This window comes from Vombatus ursinus, unplaced genomic scaffold (assembly GCF_900497805.2).
Source record: "Vombatus ursinus unplaced genomic scaffold, bare-nosed wombat genome assembly UNPS02014781.1, whole genome shotgun sequence".
Classification (NCBI taxonomy): domain Eukaryota; kingdom Metazoa; phylum Chordata; class Mammalia; order Diprotodontia; family Vombatidae; genus Vombatus; species Vombatus ursinus.
The window spans coordinates 31,396,000-31,415,429 of record NW_020954559.1 but is presented as its reverse complement, the minus strand read 5'-3'; positions in this window follow the sequence as shown (position 1 = coordinate 31,415,429).

Sequence of the window (19,430 nt, the reverse complement as noted above, 5' to 3'; positions counted from 1 at the left end):
TAAATGTTCATTTCTCTAACTATTAGTAATTTGGAAGACTTTTTTATATGCCTTTTGATAGCTTGGATTTCTTCTTTGAAAATTGACTTATAGACCACTGCTTCCACTTCTAGCTCTAACTTCTCAGTCAGTGTCCAGGGAAGCAATCTTGATAGCTATGCTTACAACTACCTCTGCAGGTGCTATGGCCTCTACCTTTCTAGCAGTTCTTGTTATCAAAGTCCCTGATATTTTTAAATATTTCAACATCAGAAAAATATATGACTTTAAATGATATTAAAGAAGATGCTTGCCATCTACTTTGCCACTACAAGGAGCAGAGGATCTTTCCTTCTGACTTGCAAGTAAAATTCCTATATGTGTTGTTTCTTCCTTTTAAAAAATGAGCTCCTAGAGAACAAGGACCATGTTGCTTTTTATTTTATTCACACTAAGAATAGTGCTTTGCATATATTAATTACATTCATTCATTCATTCATTTATCTCAGGTGACTTTGCAATGGCCCAGGGCTTTGTGCAACCAGCACAACTTAGAGCATACCCCTTGATGGTTAATGGAGCACTAGTTCCACATACAAAAGATGGTCATTATTGTTGTTTTGTATGTAAGACAGTCAGTACTCAAAGATGACTTTACAGATAATTTACTCTATATACTTGATTTTAAAGATTATGTTAGCAGTGACCAGTCATGACCTCAGAGGACTAACAGTGAAGCATGCCTACCACATCTCAGGAGAATCATCATTCCATAGATATGGAATGAAGCATATATTTTCAGATGTGACCAGTATGTTTATGGTTCAGTGATTTCCCTTGTCTTTCTTTTTTTCTTTTCTTTTTCTTCCTAAGTCTTTGTCTATTATGAAGTTGTATATAAGGGAAATTAAAGCACTTTGATAGAAAGAGAGACAAACACACACAGAGACAGAGAGACAAAGACAGAGGCAGAGACAAAAAGACAGAAACTGAGAAATTAATATTGTGTGATCAGATTTTCTTCTTGGCACAATATTCTTGGCATGGACTCTGCAATTGTTGAGCATCTCATTCTTTGTAATTTTACTCTTCAGACAAGAAGTTGATTATCAAAGTGTAGTCCTGGGACTCCTGAGATCTCTGAAACCTTTTCAGGGAAGTCTGTAAGATTGAAACTATTTTCATAATAATCCTGACATATTCTAATAAGGAAACTATCAACAGATGTATTCGACATAAACAAAAGCTTTTTGGGAAGCCCTTAATCATTTTAAGAGTGTAAAGGGTTCTGAAACCAATATATGTGAGAACTACTCCCTTTCATGAATACTCTTCTTGGGATCTGCACAACAAATACTTACCCTACCCCTGATATTTGTGAGTTAGCTTAGTGTGTTTGTCGTTCAAATCAATGTATATTTGTTAAACATTATCTGTGTTCAAGACACTGTGCTAGGAGCATAATAGGAATCTTATTTTACTTTCAAAGATTCAAAGGCACCAGTTCCTCTTTTCACCAGCAAGACATAAAAATTTGTATCCTGAATCGTTCCAGTCTTTGGATAGCAATGAAGTTGCCATCCTTTTCAAGAGTTGCATTAAAAGTTTTTTTTTTTAATATACTTGGCCTCATTATTTTATTAGTCACTGTTTGCAGTTTGGGGTGACAAATGAAGAGTAGCCTTCTCAGTTCTTGGAAGAACCTTCTCACCACATCTTGGGTTTAGCCCTTGGAGAAGCTCATACTTAGAAACTGCTGTATGTAATTAATTGTGCACAGGTTTTGCTTCCCTGTGTCTCAGGAGCACACTGACTTCTTTGGCTCTGGAACAGGATTGAAAGAAGCTGGACATGAACACAATCCTGATCACTGTTTTAGAAATTACATCGTGTGTTTAGGGTAGTGATGACTTTCTCTTCTCTGACACAATGGATTTAGGTATAAAAATATCATTCCTTCATTGTAACTTACGTTTATAGAGCACTTTTTCTCTCAAATTTCTATATCTCCTCTCCCCTCCCCCGAGTCAAGCCTTTTCGATTAATGGTTTAATTTCAGTTTACAATATTATTATTACTGCTTTTTTTCCAATCTGGTTTGAGGACAAGAAGTTCTAAGTATCCATCACATAATTCATTAGATAGATCTGAATATCTCCAAGAAAATAATGTAGCAAACATTTTCTAATCTTTAAAAAAATATATATACACAATCTGTGAATTATATTTGAATGTCCAAATATTACCTTTTCTCCCTGAAGAGTTTTCTAAGTTTATTAATCAGGCTTTGTATAAAGTATTAGCATGGTTTTGGGGTGTCTATAAAATTAGAATTGTGAAAAGACTTTATCTAATGGAATCCACATCAATTGAGAGAGCTGACATCTGTCAGCCCATAAAGATTAAAAGTATCAGCCTCTAAAGGTTCCATCAAATTCATGGTATTGAAATGATTCCTCTCTTATAAATGCAAATAGATTATTCTTTATGATTTTTTATTGGAAATTTCTTTAAAATCCTTTTGATTTTGAGGGAAGCCTGTTCATTATGATTCTTAACTATTACGCTACACATTTAATGAGGGATGGGGAACCTGCGGCCCCGAGGCCACATGTGGCCCTATAGGTCCTCAAGTGTAGCCCTTTGACTGAATAGAGGAACCCCTGGAAATCCTTTAGACTCTTTTTCTTTGTGAGGGGGAGGAGTCCATCAGGTCAAAACTATTTTCATAATATTATTAAGACATTATAAGTACAATATGATAAATATTGATAGACATAACTCACATCGACATGAGTTCTTGGAAGGGTCCTCAAAAATATTTAAGAGTATAAAGAGGTATTGAGACCAAATGGTTTGAGAACCAATGGCCTTGAGCACTGAACAGTTAAGTGACTTTCCCAAGATCACACTGCCAGTTCGTGTCAGAAGCAAGATTAGAAAACAGTTTTTCTTTAAATAGCTTCTTTAACTAATTATTGTAACATATCTTTACAGTGTGTTAAGAACAATGAGACACAGTCTTTCTACCTTGAGGGCGCAAGATCCCAAAGGCATCTTTCTTACTCCACAAATTGTGAGTTTGAGGAGAGCCCTAATTTGCTTTATTCTTCCTGAAGGTAGAATAAAATAACATGAGGGAGTTGGAAGTGGGGAAGATGGGTTAGAATATGAATTGTTCCAAACACAGAAAACGGCTAAGTAAATAGAATTGGGAATCCACAAAAGGGATCTTAATAAAGCATACACGATAGGAGCAAAGGAGGTGAGGAGGGAAGAAGAGTGAGCTTTGGTACTCTTAGAGTTCTGATGAAAAACAGCTCACGTTAACCATCACTCACATTTTTTTAAACATGAGGACCCTTAAAGCATAATCATTTGCATAGGGCTCCTTTCACATTTTCTTGTTAAGTTGTGTCTGACTTCTTATGACCCCGTTTGGTGTTTTCTTAGCAAAGGTACTGGAGTGATTTTCCATTTCCTTCTCCAGTTCATTTTACAGATGCGGAAACTGAGACAAACAGGGGTAAGTGGCTTGCCCAGGATCACTCAGACAGTAAGTGTCTGAGGCTAGATTTGATCTCTATCTACTGTGCGATCTAGCTGCCTTTCCTTTTGCATACCTTATCTAATTTTACTTTCATGAAGATCTTGTAAGATAGGTGAGGCAGAATTGTTACTCCTTCATAAAAATATCATTAACTTCCTTCTGACCTTTTAGTTCAGATAAATTAAGCACATTTACCCCAAATCTCAAAGCTCATTGAAACGGAACTCAAATGGGTGTACTGGAGGTAGCTCAAACTGCTTCCTGAAAACTGGCTCCTCAGTCAATTAATTAAAATTTAAGTGTGAGCATTTATACCTCAGATGTTGGCAATCATTAAAAATATGGGCTCGATTTATTGTTTTGTGGATTGTTAACGTGTTAATAATATAGATTAAACTTAAATGTAGAAAATGTTAATAATGTAGATTAAACTTAAAAGTGTACTTACCTACCTATCCATATGGATAGACATATCCATTCTCTCAGTCTGGTTGTTAAACATTTATCAACACACCTCTAAATTACACTGCAATCACTGCTTGAGCTCAGCAGGAGTATAATAGAAGGCTCAGGGAATGAAGTTGCCAGACTAGAGGCTGGTGTCTAGAGGCAAATAATAAATAAATGAACAAACAAATAAATAAACAAGCTAGTAAATGAATGAATGAATTAATGGACTGATAAACCACTTTAAGATTTGCAAAGTAATTTAAATCCATTATCTCATTTAAGCCTCTCAGCACCCCTGCTCCTACCACTCACTAAGGTTAGTCTTTCAACCTGTATGTACCCTTAATCCTATTCCTTCCAATTTTTTCCTGAGTCTTCCTTCTGTAGTCATCCACTCTTTATCAGGATCTTTAATGCTACCCTCCCTATTGGCGCCTTCTCTTTGCCTACAAACATGCTCAGGTGTTCCCAATTTCTCTTCCCCAAACAAAAAAGTTTTTCTTTGACTTTTCTACCTGATTCACCAGTGGTTCAATTTCTTCTTTTTTCCCTACACTGCTAGTTGAAAAAAAGTTGTCTATATCTAATTTTACCCTAACCCCTTGCAATTTGATTTTTACCTAGGCCATTCTAATGAAACTACTACCTCAGAAGTCATTGATAATCAGACATATAGAGAATTGAGTCAAATTTATAAAAATAAGACCCATTCCCCAACTGATAAATGCTCAAAAGATATGATCAGCTTTCAGATGAAATGAATAAAACTATCTCTAGCCATATAAAAAAAAATACTCTAACTCACTATTGAATGGAGAAATGCAAATTAAAACAATTCTGAGCTACTACAACATACCTATTAGATTGGCTAATAAGACAGAAAAGGTAAATTACAAATGTTGGAAGGGATGTGGGAAAAAAAGAAACGTTAATGCACTGTTGGTGGAGTTGTGAACTGATTCAACTACTCTAGAGTAATTTGGAACTATGTCCAAAGGGCTATAAAACCATGCATACTCTTTGATCTAGCAATTACACTACTAGCACTGCATTACAAAAGAGATAAACAAAAAGGAACCTATATGTACAAAAATATTTATAGCAGCTCTTATCTGGGGGCAAAGTATTATAAATTGAGGGGATGCCTACCAATTGGGGAATGGCTGAACAAGTTCTATATGATTATGATGGAATAATATTGTATTATCAGAAATGATGAGCAAGATGCTCTCAGAAAAACCTGGAAATACTTGCATTGACTGATGTAAGGTGAAATGTGCTATGGGCAAAGTAACAGCAATATTATAAGATTATCAGCTGTGAATGTACTCAGCTATCCAAGACAACTCTGAAGGACTTATGGTGAAAAATACTATCCATCCCCATAGAAAAAAATGATGGTATCTGAATACAGATTGAAACATACCTTTTTTCTACTTTCTTTTTTTTAAAAAAAGGTAAAAAATGTCATTGATAATGTCATAATTGTTCGATTCAATGAAATTTTTAAAAATCATCATCTTCCTTGACCTTCTGTTGCGTTTGACCTTCTACTTTATCCTCCCTCATCTTTTAATTGCCACCAATAGATGACATTTATATAGAGCTTTAATATCTGCATAGCACTGTATATACAACATAAAATGAAACCCTTACAACAACCCAGAAAGATTAGTTTTATATGTATTATTTCTCCCATATTACAAATGAATAAATAGGCTCCAAGGTTAAATTATTTGCATGTGATCACACCGCTGGTAAATATTTGAAGCAGAATTCCAATGGGGTTCTTTTGCTGTTGTTGTATTAAAATTTCAAATCCAAGAATATTTCTATGACCCCCAAATTATTCCCTTTGCTTAAACTCTGCTATGTTTTATTGCATTTTCTACCTCTCTACCCCATCTTATATATCCTTAGCTAGATCTCTGTCTTCTTCTTGGTCTCTTGATATGGGTATCTCACAAATATTTTTTCTATCCTTTTTCTCTCTCTGCAATTACTCTTTTGGTAACCTCATTAAATTCTACTAATCAATCTCTTAACTCCATGTGGATGGCACATAACCTCTATCCTGAGCCGAAGACACAATGAAAATTACTTTAATAAATATCCATTTTGTCTACTATGCCAAAAGCATTAAGCTAGAACTGGAGATATAAAGAGGACAAAGGAAATAGTTCCTGCCCTCAAACAGGTGAAATCCTTGTTGCAGTGGGGGCCAGGAGGAAGTAGGGGAATTAAATATGTACATAAATGATCATAAAATAAGATAAAATGGAGGAGGGAGAGTGGAGTAACAACTGGGAATGTGGGGGGTGGGGAGGAGAATCAGTAGCTTTCAAAAAGGAAAGTGGCACCGAAATTGAGTCTTGAAGGAAAATTAGAATTCTCTGAGTTTGAAGTGAAGACCAATTTCATTCCAGGTATGTGGGGCAGCATGTGTGAATGCAGGGAGGAAAGAGACACAGAAATGAGGTCAGAAAATAGCTAATAATCCAGTTTAACTGGGACCATGGAATTCATGAAAGGGAATAAGATGAATAAAGATACAAAAATTGGTAGAAGTCAGACCATGGGGACCTTAAATGCAAGTCTAAGCAGTTTGTATAATATCCTATATGCCAATGGTCTTCAAACTTCCTTTTTTAACTCAAGCTCAAGAAAAAAAAAGATTAATGACTTACCATAATAAGCACTTTAAGGTTTGCAAAATACCATATACATATTTTCTCATCTGATCATCAAAAACCCTGTGAAGTAGGTAGTATTATCGTCATCCCTATTTTCACAGATGAAGACATTGAAACTGAAAAATGTTAATGACTTACCCAAGATCATACATCAATTAAATGACTGACTTAGGATTTGAACTCATCTTCCTGACTCCAAGTCCATTGTGTTGTCTAATGTCCCACTTTCACATATATACATATATACAACTATATATGTTTACACATATATGTATACATATACACATATTTATACATCTATTTATCTATGTATCTATATTTGTGTATATCTTTGTGTGTTGATATGATCTATATCTGTATCTGACTATCCAACCATTTCAGGCATTCAGGGATGGGGAAGTTAATGATGTAAACAAGATAAGGGTTACTCTTTTTTAAAGACTTGGTTACAATGCTTAATCCATTTTTTTAAGAAAGGGCCTTTTTTGTTCTCTACTTGTCACTCACCTGGGCAACTAGGTGGTTTAGTGGCTGGCCTTTGAAACAGGAATTCAAATTGTGCCTCAGGGACTTGATAGCTAGATCAGCCTGGGCTGGTTACTTATCCCCTCTCAGCTATACTTTCCTCCTCTGTGAGGTGTGGATTATAATGACACCTGCTTCCCAGGTTTGTCATGAGGATCAAATGAGATAACATGTCAAGTGCTTTTAAAACCTTAAAGTTCTACATAAATGCTAGTTATTGTTGTTGTTCATTTTAATATCCAAAAGGCTTTTTCCAAGTGTTTGGAAAGAGCTTTAGAGAAAAACATGATCTCTTAATATTTCTAGAAAAACTGAAAAGCCTGTTTTCATTATGCTCTCAGATATTTGCTACAAACTTTTAGCAGTAAATGGAAAGCAAGAGATAAGACTGAAGACTGAAGTGGGTTGCAGTGTCAAGGGAAGGATTTTTCTTTATTTTCTTTTTTTTTCTTTCTTTCTTTTTTTTATTTAGGAAATGGAGACTTAAGTGAATCTGTAGCCAAAGGGAATTAATTAACCAGTGGGGTGGAAGAGTTTGCAGAGATAGGGAAAATGATTGATTAATTGTATTTCCAAGGAAAAGGAGGGGCATAAGATCAAGGGGTGTTAGTCTTGGTAAGAAAGAAAGTCAAATCATCTTCTAAGATTCAAAGGAAGGAAAAGTTGGGTAAAGGAGTTCTGAGGTATAAAGTAGGAGACAGGAATAAAGTAGGAATTCATTGTAAATGGCATAAATCTCAGCTACAGAGAAATTGTTAGCTGAGAGAAAAGAAGTTAGATGTAAAGTTAGAGGCTTGAGAGAGGAAAATATTTGGAACAATCACTGCAGGGTACAAGATACAAAGTCCACAAGAGATGAGTGATTTGCTTCCTTTTTTGAAAGGGTTATTTGATTATTCAATCAGAGAAAAGTTATAGTTATATTACCTTGTATTTCAGCAAGGCATTTGACAAAGTTTCTTATAATATCCTTGTGGACAAGATGAAGAAGGGTGGGCTGGCTAATACAATCAGCTAGATACATAGCAAGCTCAGTTAATTAATCAGTCAACCCTGACCTGGAGAGAGGCATCTATTGAAATGTATTGCTCTGTCCTTGGTACTTTCTGTTCTATATGTTTTTCAATGATCTGAATGAAGAGAAACATGCTAAAGTTTTCATTTAATAAGAAATATGGAGAAGGCAGTTAGGTGGCACAGTGGATAGAACCCTGGAGTCGGGAGGACCTGAGTTCAAATCCAGTCTCAGACACATAACACTCACTAGCTGTGTCACTCTTGGCAAGTCATTTAGCCCCAATTACCTCACCAACAAAAAAAAAAAGAAAGAAGGAAAGAAAGAAAGAAAGAAAGAAAGAAAGAAAGAAAGAAAGAAAGAAAGAAAGAAAGAAAGAAAGAGGGGAGGAATATGTCCCATGGTATGACAAAGATTGGGTTTAAAATAATATTTATATTTACTTTGGATCTCTTTAGTATTTACCTATGTATATACACATCGTGCCCTTTCCCATTGTCCCCTCAAATATTTATATACCATAGAATGTAGACTTCTAAAGGTTAAGAGGTTTTTTTTTTTCCATTTTGTTGTATCACAGCAACCTAACACAGTTCCTTGCACATAGCAAATAGATACCTAATAAACACTTGTTAGATTAAATTGAATCTTGATAGGTTGGAAAGATTCACCCAAAATAATAATATTAAAATCATTAGGAATAAATATAAAATCCTGAACTCAAGTTCAAACTGTACAAACTGTTTGTTTGTTCAACTGTACAAACACAGAATGGAATAGTACTGTATAGACAGTAGTTCATGTAGAGGGGGAAGAACCCTAGTGGTTTAAGCTGAAAACAAATTCAATATTAGTAGTGTAATGTAAATTTCCTCCCCTTCCTCCCTCTAAAAATAATGCAGGCTTAGATTGGCTTAATAAAGCCATTATGTCCAGATCAAGAGAAGGAATACTCCTATGCTCTGCTCTAATGAAACCATGTTTGGGTTATTTTGTACAGTTTGGAGAGTCACAAGGACATTGGCAAACTGTAGTGTAATACACAAAAGGTAAATCAAGATGCTGAGGCACCAGAAATCATATCCTAGGGAATGGTTCAAGGAATTAAAGATGTTTAGCTTGGAGAAGTGAAAACACATGGGATGTGAGATATATCAACTAACTTCAAGTATTGGAGGTCATATCATGAATAAGGAACTCTATTTTTTTTTCTGTTTAACTTTATCATTATTATTATGGTGAGGCAATTGTGGTTAGGTGACTTGCCTAGGGTCACACAGCTAGTAAGTGTCTAGTGCCAAAGGCTGGATTTGAACTCAGGTCCTCTTGATCCCAGGGCTGGGTGCTCTATCAACTGCACCACCTAGCTGCCCCTCTGTTTAACTTCAGAGGGCAGACTAAGAGTAGAATTTAAGTAGAAGTTAAGAATTTAACTAAAATAAATGGTCCACCACTGAAGGTATTTAGGCAGTGAATGGATGACCATTGGTAAAGGACATTATAGAAGAGATCATTCAGGGATCTGGATAAGATGAGCTCTAAGGTCTCTAACATCTGTGAGAATACACAATTTAACTTTATGGAGGAATAAAAATACAAAAATAGCTTCGGTGAATCTGTGATCTCACATATATGGGTATTCCCTTCAACAATGTAGATTCCAACTGACCCTTGTCTACTCATCATGAACAATTCTTCTTCCATTTCGTCTCATAAATTTACCACAGTGGCTCCATCCAAAATACCGGACAACTTCCTCATCTCTTCTCACATTGTTTGGATATTAATGGTACATGCATGTTGCCTACTGATTGTCCCTGTCTCTCACTATGTTGTCAATCCATGGCTGGTGTTGTTGTTGTCGTTGTTATTGTTTTTTCCAGTCATACATTTCTCTGATAGTCTGCACCATTAAAAAAATAATTCCTCATTTGTAAAGTATTGTTACCTGCTCACATCCACCATATGCTTCCTTATTACCCTTTTGGGTAATCCTCAACTTCAATTTTTAAGAGAATTATTTCATAACTTGGAGTCTTCAGTGCCAGTATTATATTCTTTGTTTCAGGGAAAAATTGGTTTCATTATAAAGTCTTTGCAATTTCCTTAGGGCAATGTAATCCTCTCTACTCCTCCTGTTCAATCTAGGTCAAACTCATTGGTCTTAAGCAAGAGAAATATTTAAAAATATGAAAAACCAAAAGATACATAGTTTTTTCCCCAGTCATATGATGTACAAATATAAGAACTCTACAGTATAGGATGTCAATCCCTAAAAGGTGTGTACAATGGATATGGTATCTACTCTATTTATACTTGGTCTAGTTCAACTCTCTTCATCTTCATTTTCTGCTTCTTTTGGAAGCATGTATTAGACTTTATGTCTAAATATGGCACTTCCATAATAACATGATTGTTATGAAAATTTTAAAGATATATTTCATCCCTTTAGATTCTTCCTTAGGATCATGAATTTCAAACTACAAAGGACTTTAATGATTTTCTAGTCCAATCCCTTCATTATACTTGAGAAGAAATTAAGGTCCAGAAAAACATGCTTATAACCAGACAGGTAATAAATGGTAGAGCTGGGTTTTAAATTCATAATTATTTCAATGACACCATGCTTCATTCTTCAATATTCTTGTGATAGACTAGTTGCAACTTTCTTCATTCTTTCTTTAAATTTGTTTTTCTCCATATTACTTCTTTTGGTTTTATGCATTGATCCTGATCATAATATTCAACCATCCTTCTATGTAATATTTTAGAAAGAAATTTATATTATAAAGCAGTGTTTTAAATATGGCTGACATAATTATCTATTTGTCAAGTAGATCAAAAGTTTGCAACCTGAGTTTTCTAGGCTTTTTTTTTGTCTCCTTATTATGAAGGTAGATTTAAATTACTTATACTCTTTAGGAAATTGTTGTAACTGGTGCCTCTATCTGCTTCTATGTTTACTTACATTTTTTGGTGGCAAGAACTTGACTAATAAGGTCAGGTTAGAGTTAATTTAATTGGACATCAAAGTATAATATTTTCTTCCTTTTAATTCTACTAGCTTTGTATTAAATTTTATCTCAGTTTGTAGTCTGAACACAGAGAGCTGATTCAGTGATGGCTAATATATTGTTAACATTTTTCTTGTCTATTAGAATATAACTACTTTCCTTTTTTTGTTAAATTATTTAATGCTTGTCATGTCTAGGGCCTCCCAATTTTTTAATTGAGGAAAATGTTCATTATGAATAGGTATGAAGCCTTTGGGGTAGTCTACAAGATTTTGACCCCTTCTAATTTTTTTTTACCATCATTCCCCATAAAATTATTTGCTTTATAGCCTATGTTCACAAAATAGAACCACTTCATCAGTTCTTTTATTTACCCTTCCAAGGAGAGCCTATGAACCACCCTCCAACTTAGTAACAACTTCCTTTTTTTCCTATTTCATTTTTAGTGACAATGTCAAGATTTATATGATTTAGTTCCTCTCATAGAATGTTCACTTATTGGTCATTGGACAAGGATTTCACATTTTTAGTATCAATAGCTAAGTTGCTGCTTTTTGACAATCCAATAGCTCTGAGATTCTTAGCACTTCTATCTCCCTTTCTCCACCACTCTGCCCCTATCACTGGAGACTCACAAAGGTACTACATAGTAATGATGAGCATTTTATGTTTTTCATTGTTTCTTAGGTCTCCACGGCTAACGAATTACCTCTAAGTGGTCAACTTTCTGGTCAGCTGCCTGTTTTTCCTTATGTAGGCTTATCTTTGGAAAGCAGACATAGCCCCATGACAGGGAACTAAGCCCTTCAAGCATGATAGAACCTATAGAATTAGCATCCTACAAGGATAACCTTCAAGATTCAAGTATTATTTACATTCTATAATGACTTTATAATGAAAAAGACTTTGTATAGGAAAATTATCACAATGTTAATATTGGGAAGTTGATATTTGATAGTTTTTGTTTCAAAGTTCTATGCTTTTGTTAAGAGTGAAGTTATATCCTCATCTTTAAAGAGCAGAAACATGAGTCATAGGAAGATTGGGATAAATATTAGGAATTCAGAAGCTAGAGAAAAGAGCACAAGCACAGGAATCTATGTTGAGATATTAAGTGAACTTCTGGGAGTTCTCATTGATTAGACACAAAAGAGAAAGAGAAACAGGCTCAGGGAAAAACACTAGAGAATAGCAATGTGTGTCTGTGTGTGTGTGTGAGAGAGAGAGACAGACAGAGAGAGAGAGAGAGAGAGAGAGAAAGAAGAGAGAGAGTACACTGATATACTCATTTGTGAGGCAGTTCCAAAGGAGCAGATGACACTACCTTTGTAATCTAGATTGAAAAAGGATTTGAGGAAGAAGAAATAATCAAGAATGTCAAAGATTGATATGGAAATATGTTTTACATGACTACACATGTATAATCTGTATCAAAATGCTTTCCTTCTCAAGGAAAGGGGGAGAGAAAGGAAAGGATCTGGAACTCAAACATTATAGAAAACAAATGTTAAAATTGTTTTTACATTTAATTGAGAAAAAATGAAATAAAACTTTTTTTTAAAAAAAGTATTGACTGAAATGGATAAAATATGAAAAATAACATAATCCTCTTGTATATAGTGATGTGGTGACTAATGATTTTTCTTGGCATGGAAAGTAGTTGGGTGAGGAGCAACAAAGGTCAGGAAACCAAGTATATATAACTGCTTGAATTGACTTGCCAGAGTTGTTAAAAAGAGACTTTTTCTTTCTATCTTAATGAATAATTAGAACTTTTGTTTTCAGAATATTGTCTCTTTTTATTGATGAACTACTTTCAACTCATCAGTCAAAAGAGATGGTGCTCAGAAAGAATACATTGCATTTATATAGCTTTTACTTTCAAAACACTTCTGCTTAGATTATTTGTCTTGAATTTTTATATATCATTTCTTCAGTGGAACTCAGTTTTCTTTACCATCAATGTATGAATGGTATAACATTCTTGTACGCTGTATATAAAATTTTGTTTTAGCATCAAATAAAAATCAAGGGACTTTCATTAGATTTTTATTACTAATTTCAGTGAGGCTTCTACAGTACTTAAAGAGAGTACTGTATATGTAATACTGCCTCCCTGAAATCCATCTGATAACTATGGCTATGAAACCCCTTGGTACTATTTGAGGGTTCAGTGAGTGCTGTTTTGTGCAATCGGTTTTGTAAATCATGGTCCACCACTCTTTATAGTCAGACTATATGTTACAAATCCAATAACAAAAGTATTTAAATAACATATGAAGCCAGTGTAACTAAAAGGTAGATCAAGTAGTCTAATCATTCTCTCCTCCCATACACTAGTGGGTGCTACTCTTTTATAGGTTCCAGGAGGTTCCCAGGAATTCCTCCAGCATAGTCAAGCAGAAGGAGACTCAGCTGCATTCAAAAATCATCCCTTTTGAAAATTTCTGGGAATAAGGATATATAATATATTAGGAATATAATATTTATGCCTACAGATCATTCACAATATGTCCATAAAGCATTCACTGTAAGTTCCACTTTACAGGTGATGAGAACTAAGCACTCTAGTAATATGTCAGTCAACTCTTACTATTGGCGATATTCCAGGCTCTGGCCCTGTTGATCTATCACCCCAAAATAAAAATCCTCCTAATGCCAGGAAATTCAGTTATGCCGCGTTATGGGCTGATTAGCACACAAAGCATCACAAATGCCTCTACGAAAAGCATAGATTAGCTGAATAGGTTATTATGGACCTGAAGTAACAACCAGTAGCCAGTCAGAGAATCTGAGGTACGACCGCTGTTGATGGGCCTGCTCTGAAGGATGATAAGCCTTAAGAAGGCGGGATGCTGATCTCTCGTGAGATGAGGATTTAGTTGTTTACTTAGGATGGGATATGCTAGTTATATTAAGGTAAATATAATAGTGAATCATTGATGTAATGTCTATGTACGCCAACGTATTATGTCTTATGTAAGATTATGCTGTTAATGTAATGTTAGATACGCATGTTAATTAATGATTTCTAGCAATATGTTGAATTAATGTATTTAGTACTGTTTACGTATATTGTAATATTCTTATATGCTAGTGGTAAATAAATGAATGTACTATATACATAGTATGTCTTATTACATTGATATTATATGTCTTTAGTATTAGATTATGTAATACTTATTAGTAATGTATGAGTCTTATAATTGTTAGTACTGTTTTAGGTTATCTTATTTAGTAATATTTAGGTTTAATGTACATGGCTTATATGCTAGTGGTAAATAAATTAATGTAATATATACATAGTATGTTATGGAGCATTGATTTAATGTATGTAGTACTATATGCATATAATGTACACCGCATGTTTTGTTGTTGTGCTAGTGGATTGGGGGTAGTAATTTTTAATACTGACATGTCATATGAGTATGGATAGTGTGAGAGTTTTCAGGAAGTAGTTTAATGAGAATGTCAGCTTTGGGTGTTGATGGTGAGGCGTGTCGTCTTCTTCTTGATATGTCCTAGGAAGGGGGTTTCCTTCATTGCTGGCTTACAAGACCAGTATTTTTGTTAAATTACTTGGACCCTTCATTTAGGTTTTAGTATGTAGTTTTCAAGTAGTCCTGCTGCGGGTATTAGGATGAGGATTAGGAGAAAGTATGTGATGGATGCAGTTTGTCCGATGATAATATAGGGTTGTTATACGGGTTGTCCTCCGATTCAGGTTAGGATAAGGAGGTTGGTGATTAAAATTCAGAAAAGGGTTTGGGAGATGGGTCGAAATATTAGGCCGCGCTGTTTGGATGTATGGAGGAGTGGGATGACTAGGAGGATTAGAATGGAAGCTAGCAGGGCTAGTACTCCTCCTAGTTTGTTTGGGATTGATCGGAGGATGGTGTAGGCGAATAGGAAATATCATTCTGGTTTGATGTGGGGTGGTGTGCTGAGGGGGTTGGCAGGGGAGAAGTTGTCTGGGTCTCCTAGCATGTCGGATGAGAATAGGGTTAGTAGTAGAAGGGTGAGGATTATTAAGATTATGCCTATTATGTCTTTGGTGGTGTAGTAGGGGTGGAAGGGAATTTTGTCTGCATCAGGGTTGATTCCTGAGGGGTTGTTTGAGCCTGTTTCATGGAGGAATAGTAGGTGGACAATGGTTAGTGCTGTGACAATGAAGGGTAAGATGAAGTGGAAGGCGAAGAATCGGGTTAGTGTAGCTTTGTCTACGGAGAATCCACCTCAGATTCATTCTACCAGGGTGGTGCCTACATATGGGATGGCTGATAGTAGGTTGATAATTACTGTTGCGCCTTAGAAGGATATCTGTCGTCATGGAAGGACGTAGCCAACGAAAGCAGTTGCTATAACTGTGAGTAGGAGCAGTACTCCGATGTTTCATGTTTCTTTGTAAAGGTAGGAGCCATAATAGATTCCTCGGCTGATGTGAAGGTACAGGCATATGAAGAATATTGATGCCCCGTTGGCGTGTTGCGGATTAGTCAGCTGTGGTTTACGTCTCGGCAGATGTGGGCCACTGAAGAGAAGGCTGTTAGGGTGTCGGAGGTGTAATGTATGGCTAGGAATAGGCCTGTTAGAATTTGCATAATGAGGCAGACTCCTAATAGTGATCCGAAATTTCATCAAGCGGAAATATTAGAGGGTGTAGGTAGGTCGATGAATGTTTCATTGACGATTTTTATAAGGGGGTGTGTTTTGTGCAGGTTAGTCATTAGTTTTTGTAGTTGAAGGACAACAATGGCTTTTCGTGCCATAGGTTATGGTTAGAGTCCATACTAAAATAATGAAAATAATGGTTATTTTTTTCCTTTCTTTATTGCTTATTTTTGGATTTGTAGCTTTTGCTTCTAAACCTTCTCCTGTATACGGAGGTTTAAGTTTAGTGGCAAGTGGGGGTTTGGGATGTGCAACTGTTGTTAGTTTGGAAAATACTTTTTTATGTTTGGTGGTTTTTTTAGTCTATCTTGGTGGTATGTTGGTGGTTTTTGGCTATACTGCTGCTATAGCTACTGAGGAGTATCCTGAGAGTTGAGTGGGTAATATGGTAGCTTTTAGTATGTTGTTGTTTACTTTGTTGGTAGAGTTGATTTGGTATTTTGTGTCTGGGGAGGTGGAAATTGTTACTGCTGTTGAATTGTTTGACAATGTTGGAAGTTTTTGTGTGGGTCAGGATTATAGTGGGGTATCTTTATTGTATGGGTGTGGAGGATGAGCTTTAGTATTGTTAGGTTGGATTTTGTTTATTACAATTTATGTTGTTTTAGAAGTTGTTTTGCCTTGAAGAAGACCAATGTCATCAGAAGGGTGATATCTTGACTTGCAAGTGAATTGGATTTAAGTGAAGCAGAGCTATGAAAAGTCACCAGCCTCATTTTCTCCTCCAGAGTCATCAGAGTCCAGTGGCAAGACATAGGTCAGGACAACTGGTGATGGCCTCAGATGCAGTGGGAGACTCCGGCCTTTTTAAGCTAAGGTCTTTTCCAGGTCTCAGTTTGTCTGAGACATCACCTATTCAATGATTAAAGGCTAGGCAAAAATTGAGGCAAAAAGATGTCCTACTTTGGCTTCCCAAAAGAATCAATTAGGGCCAGAAAGACCCTCAGAGTTTCTGGCCAAAACAGAAACAATTACCATTTATACTCACTCTGAGCCATCAAAACCCAAACAATGAGCAAGTGAGGCTTGGGATGGGACCTATTATTCACCAGTCAATGAGAGCCAGAGTGATTTGGGTTTAAAATCATGGATAAAACGTTAAAAAAAAGGTTTTAGTGTCCTCTTCTTTATGGTGATCTATAGAAGTCCCTTGTCACTCCCTACTACCTCTAAGAACCTCCCTTTTGAAAATTTCTGCTCACTTAAGAATCCCCACCAATTATGCTACCTTGATTATGCTACTACTCTCCTGACAGATTTACAGCCTTCTGGAAGACATGGTTTATGGAATTTTTCCTTTTAAGCAACATGAGAAAGGAAATTCAGAGATCTGTATTACTTAACCACTTACACTGTATATAAGGAGTATGTTTTCTAATGGACCATATTGATATCATGCATCAAGTGGACCAACCTATAGCTTTGTGCAAGAAAAATGTATTTCACAAATATCTAAACATATCACAAAGATAGAGATTTCCTATATTTGTTACAGTTATTCATTCCTTCATTCAACTTCCATCCAAAAGTATTTTTTAAACACTCTCATTAAAACACATAAAACACTGTGCTCATGCCTGGGAGATGTGAAGCTTATAGATAAAACATGGTCCCTGCCTTTATGAAGCAAGAATTCAACTACAGTTATTACTGTTATTAATGGCAACAATGGCAATAATAACTTGACCCTTTGATTTATTAGCTATGTTATCATGGGCAAGTCATTTTACTTCCATAAATTTCTGTTTCCCATATGCAACAAGACTACCAATATTTGCAGTAGCTACCTCTTGAGGGTTGTTGTGAGGTAAAAACCTTCTGAATTATAGGATCATAACACTGAGAACTAAGAATCATTTTTTTCTACAATCATGTAGCAGATAAAGTAACTGAGATCCAAACCATTTTAAGTAATTTGCTAAGTCATTCATAGTAAACAGGAGCATTGGGATTTGAATCATAGCCCACAGACCCCAAATACAATGCCCCTTTTCCTATTATATGTTGGCTTAAAAGACCTATTATTATAGCACACAAAGAACATAGGAATACAGGTAAATTATAGGTTACCTAAATTTAATGTGACAAAAAAAATTAGTCTGGTTAAAAAAAATATCTTGGACCAAGAATACATAGACTTGGCTCTTGTTTCTGTTCTGCCATCAGGTATCTGTCTGACTTGGATAAGCCATTTAAAAATAATCTCTCATTCTCCTCACCTGTAAAATGAGAATATTGAATAAGAGTTTCAAAAATACAAATTTCTTAGCCTGGTGATTAGGCTATGCACAATACCTCTGGCTTCAACTTTTATTTTCTGCCCTGTCTCACATTATTAGCCTTGCTAGATTCTAGTTTTTGCTAAAGTATGGCCATTTACTGACTTTACATTATAACTGCTAGAGTGGACTGAATTACAGACTTAGAGTCAGGAAGATGGGTTGAAATCCTGTCTCTGATTTTGAATATCTGTGTGACCTTAGGCGAGTTGCTTAACCTTTATGAGCCTTGATTTCCTCATATGCCAAATTAGTAGGTTGGACTTGATGACATCTAAGGTCACTTCCAGTCCCAAATCTTTGATATTATGATCTTCCATTTCTGCATTTACACAAGTGGTATGCCCCCATACCTGAAATATATTAACCCTAACCTTCAGAACTGGTTTTTCTTTTCAAGGCTCAATGCAGGTGCCACTTCATCTATGAAGCCTTCTTCCTCCTCAAATTCCATTTTATTTACTTATCTACCTATAAGCTGTATTCCTCTAGTGCAATTCCAGTTCCCTGAGGAAAGACACTAATTGATTTTTTGTCATTGAATCCCCAGGACATTTCTCCTGGTATACACTTAATAAATGTTTGTTATGCCAAATTGTTTAGAATTTTGCAAGCAAAGTCATTAAACTATTCACATCCTTTGACTCAGGAATCCCATTATGGAACATATACCTGAAAGAGATCAAAGTTAAAAAGAAAGTTCTCATATATACCAAAATATTCATAGTAGCATATTTTGTGGTAGAAAAATGGAAAGAAAGTAGGAATGTATTAATTATGGACTGACTGAACAACCTGTAGTATGTGAATGTAATGGAATGTTACTGCACTATGAAAAATGGTGAAAATGAATTCAGAGAAAGATAGGAAAACCAATGAAAACCTGCAAAAGCAGTCAGGAGAACTGCATGCACAATGATTACAACAATGTAAATGAAAACAATGCTATAAAAATAATTGAACTTGGATTAATTTCAATGACCAATCTTCTTTTCATAGAACAGATGAATGAAATATTCTTTCTTCCTTTTGGTAAAAAGAGGAGATTAATGATCCAGAATGTAACATATGCTGTTGGATAGGGTTGCTCTGTAAGTCAGTTTTACTTAAATTTATTTTTGTTACAAGGGAGCTTAAGTGTATATGGGATATCAACAGTGTTTTTTTTTAAAGGAAGGCACCAATAAAGTTTTTTTAAAAATCTTATTCACATCCCCCTAGCCTTAAAAAACCATGACCATATTCCATTCCTAC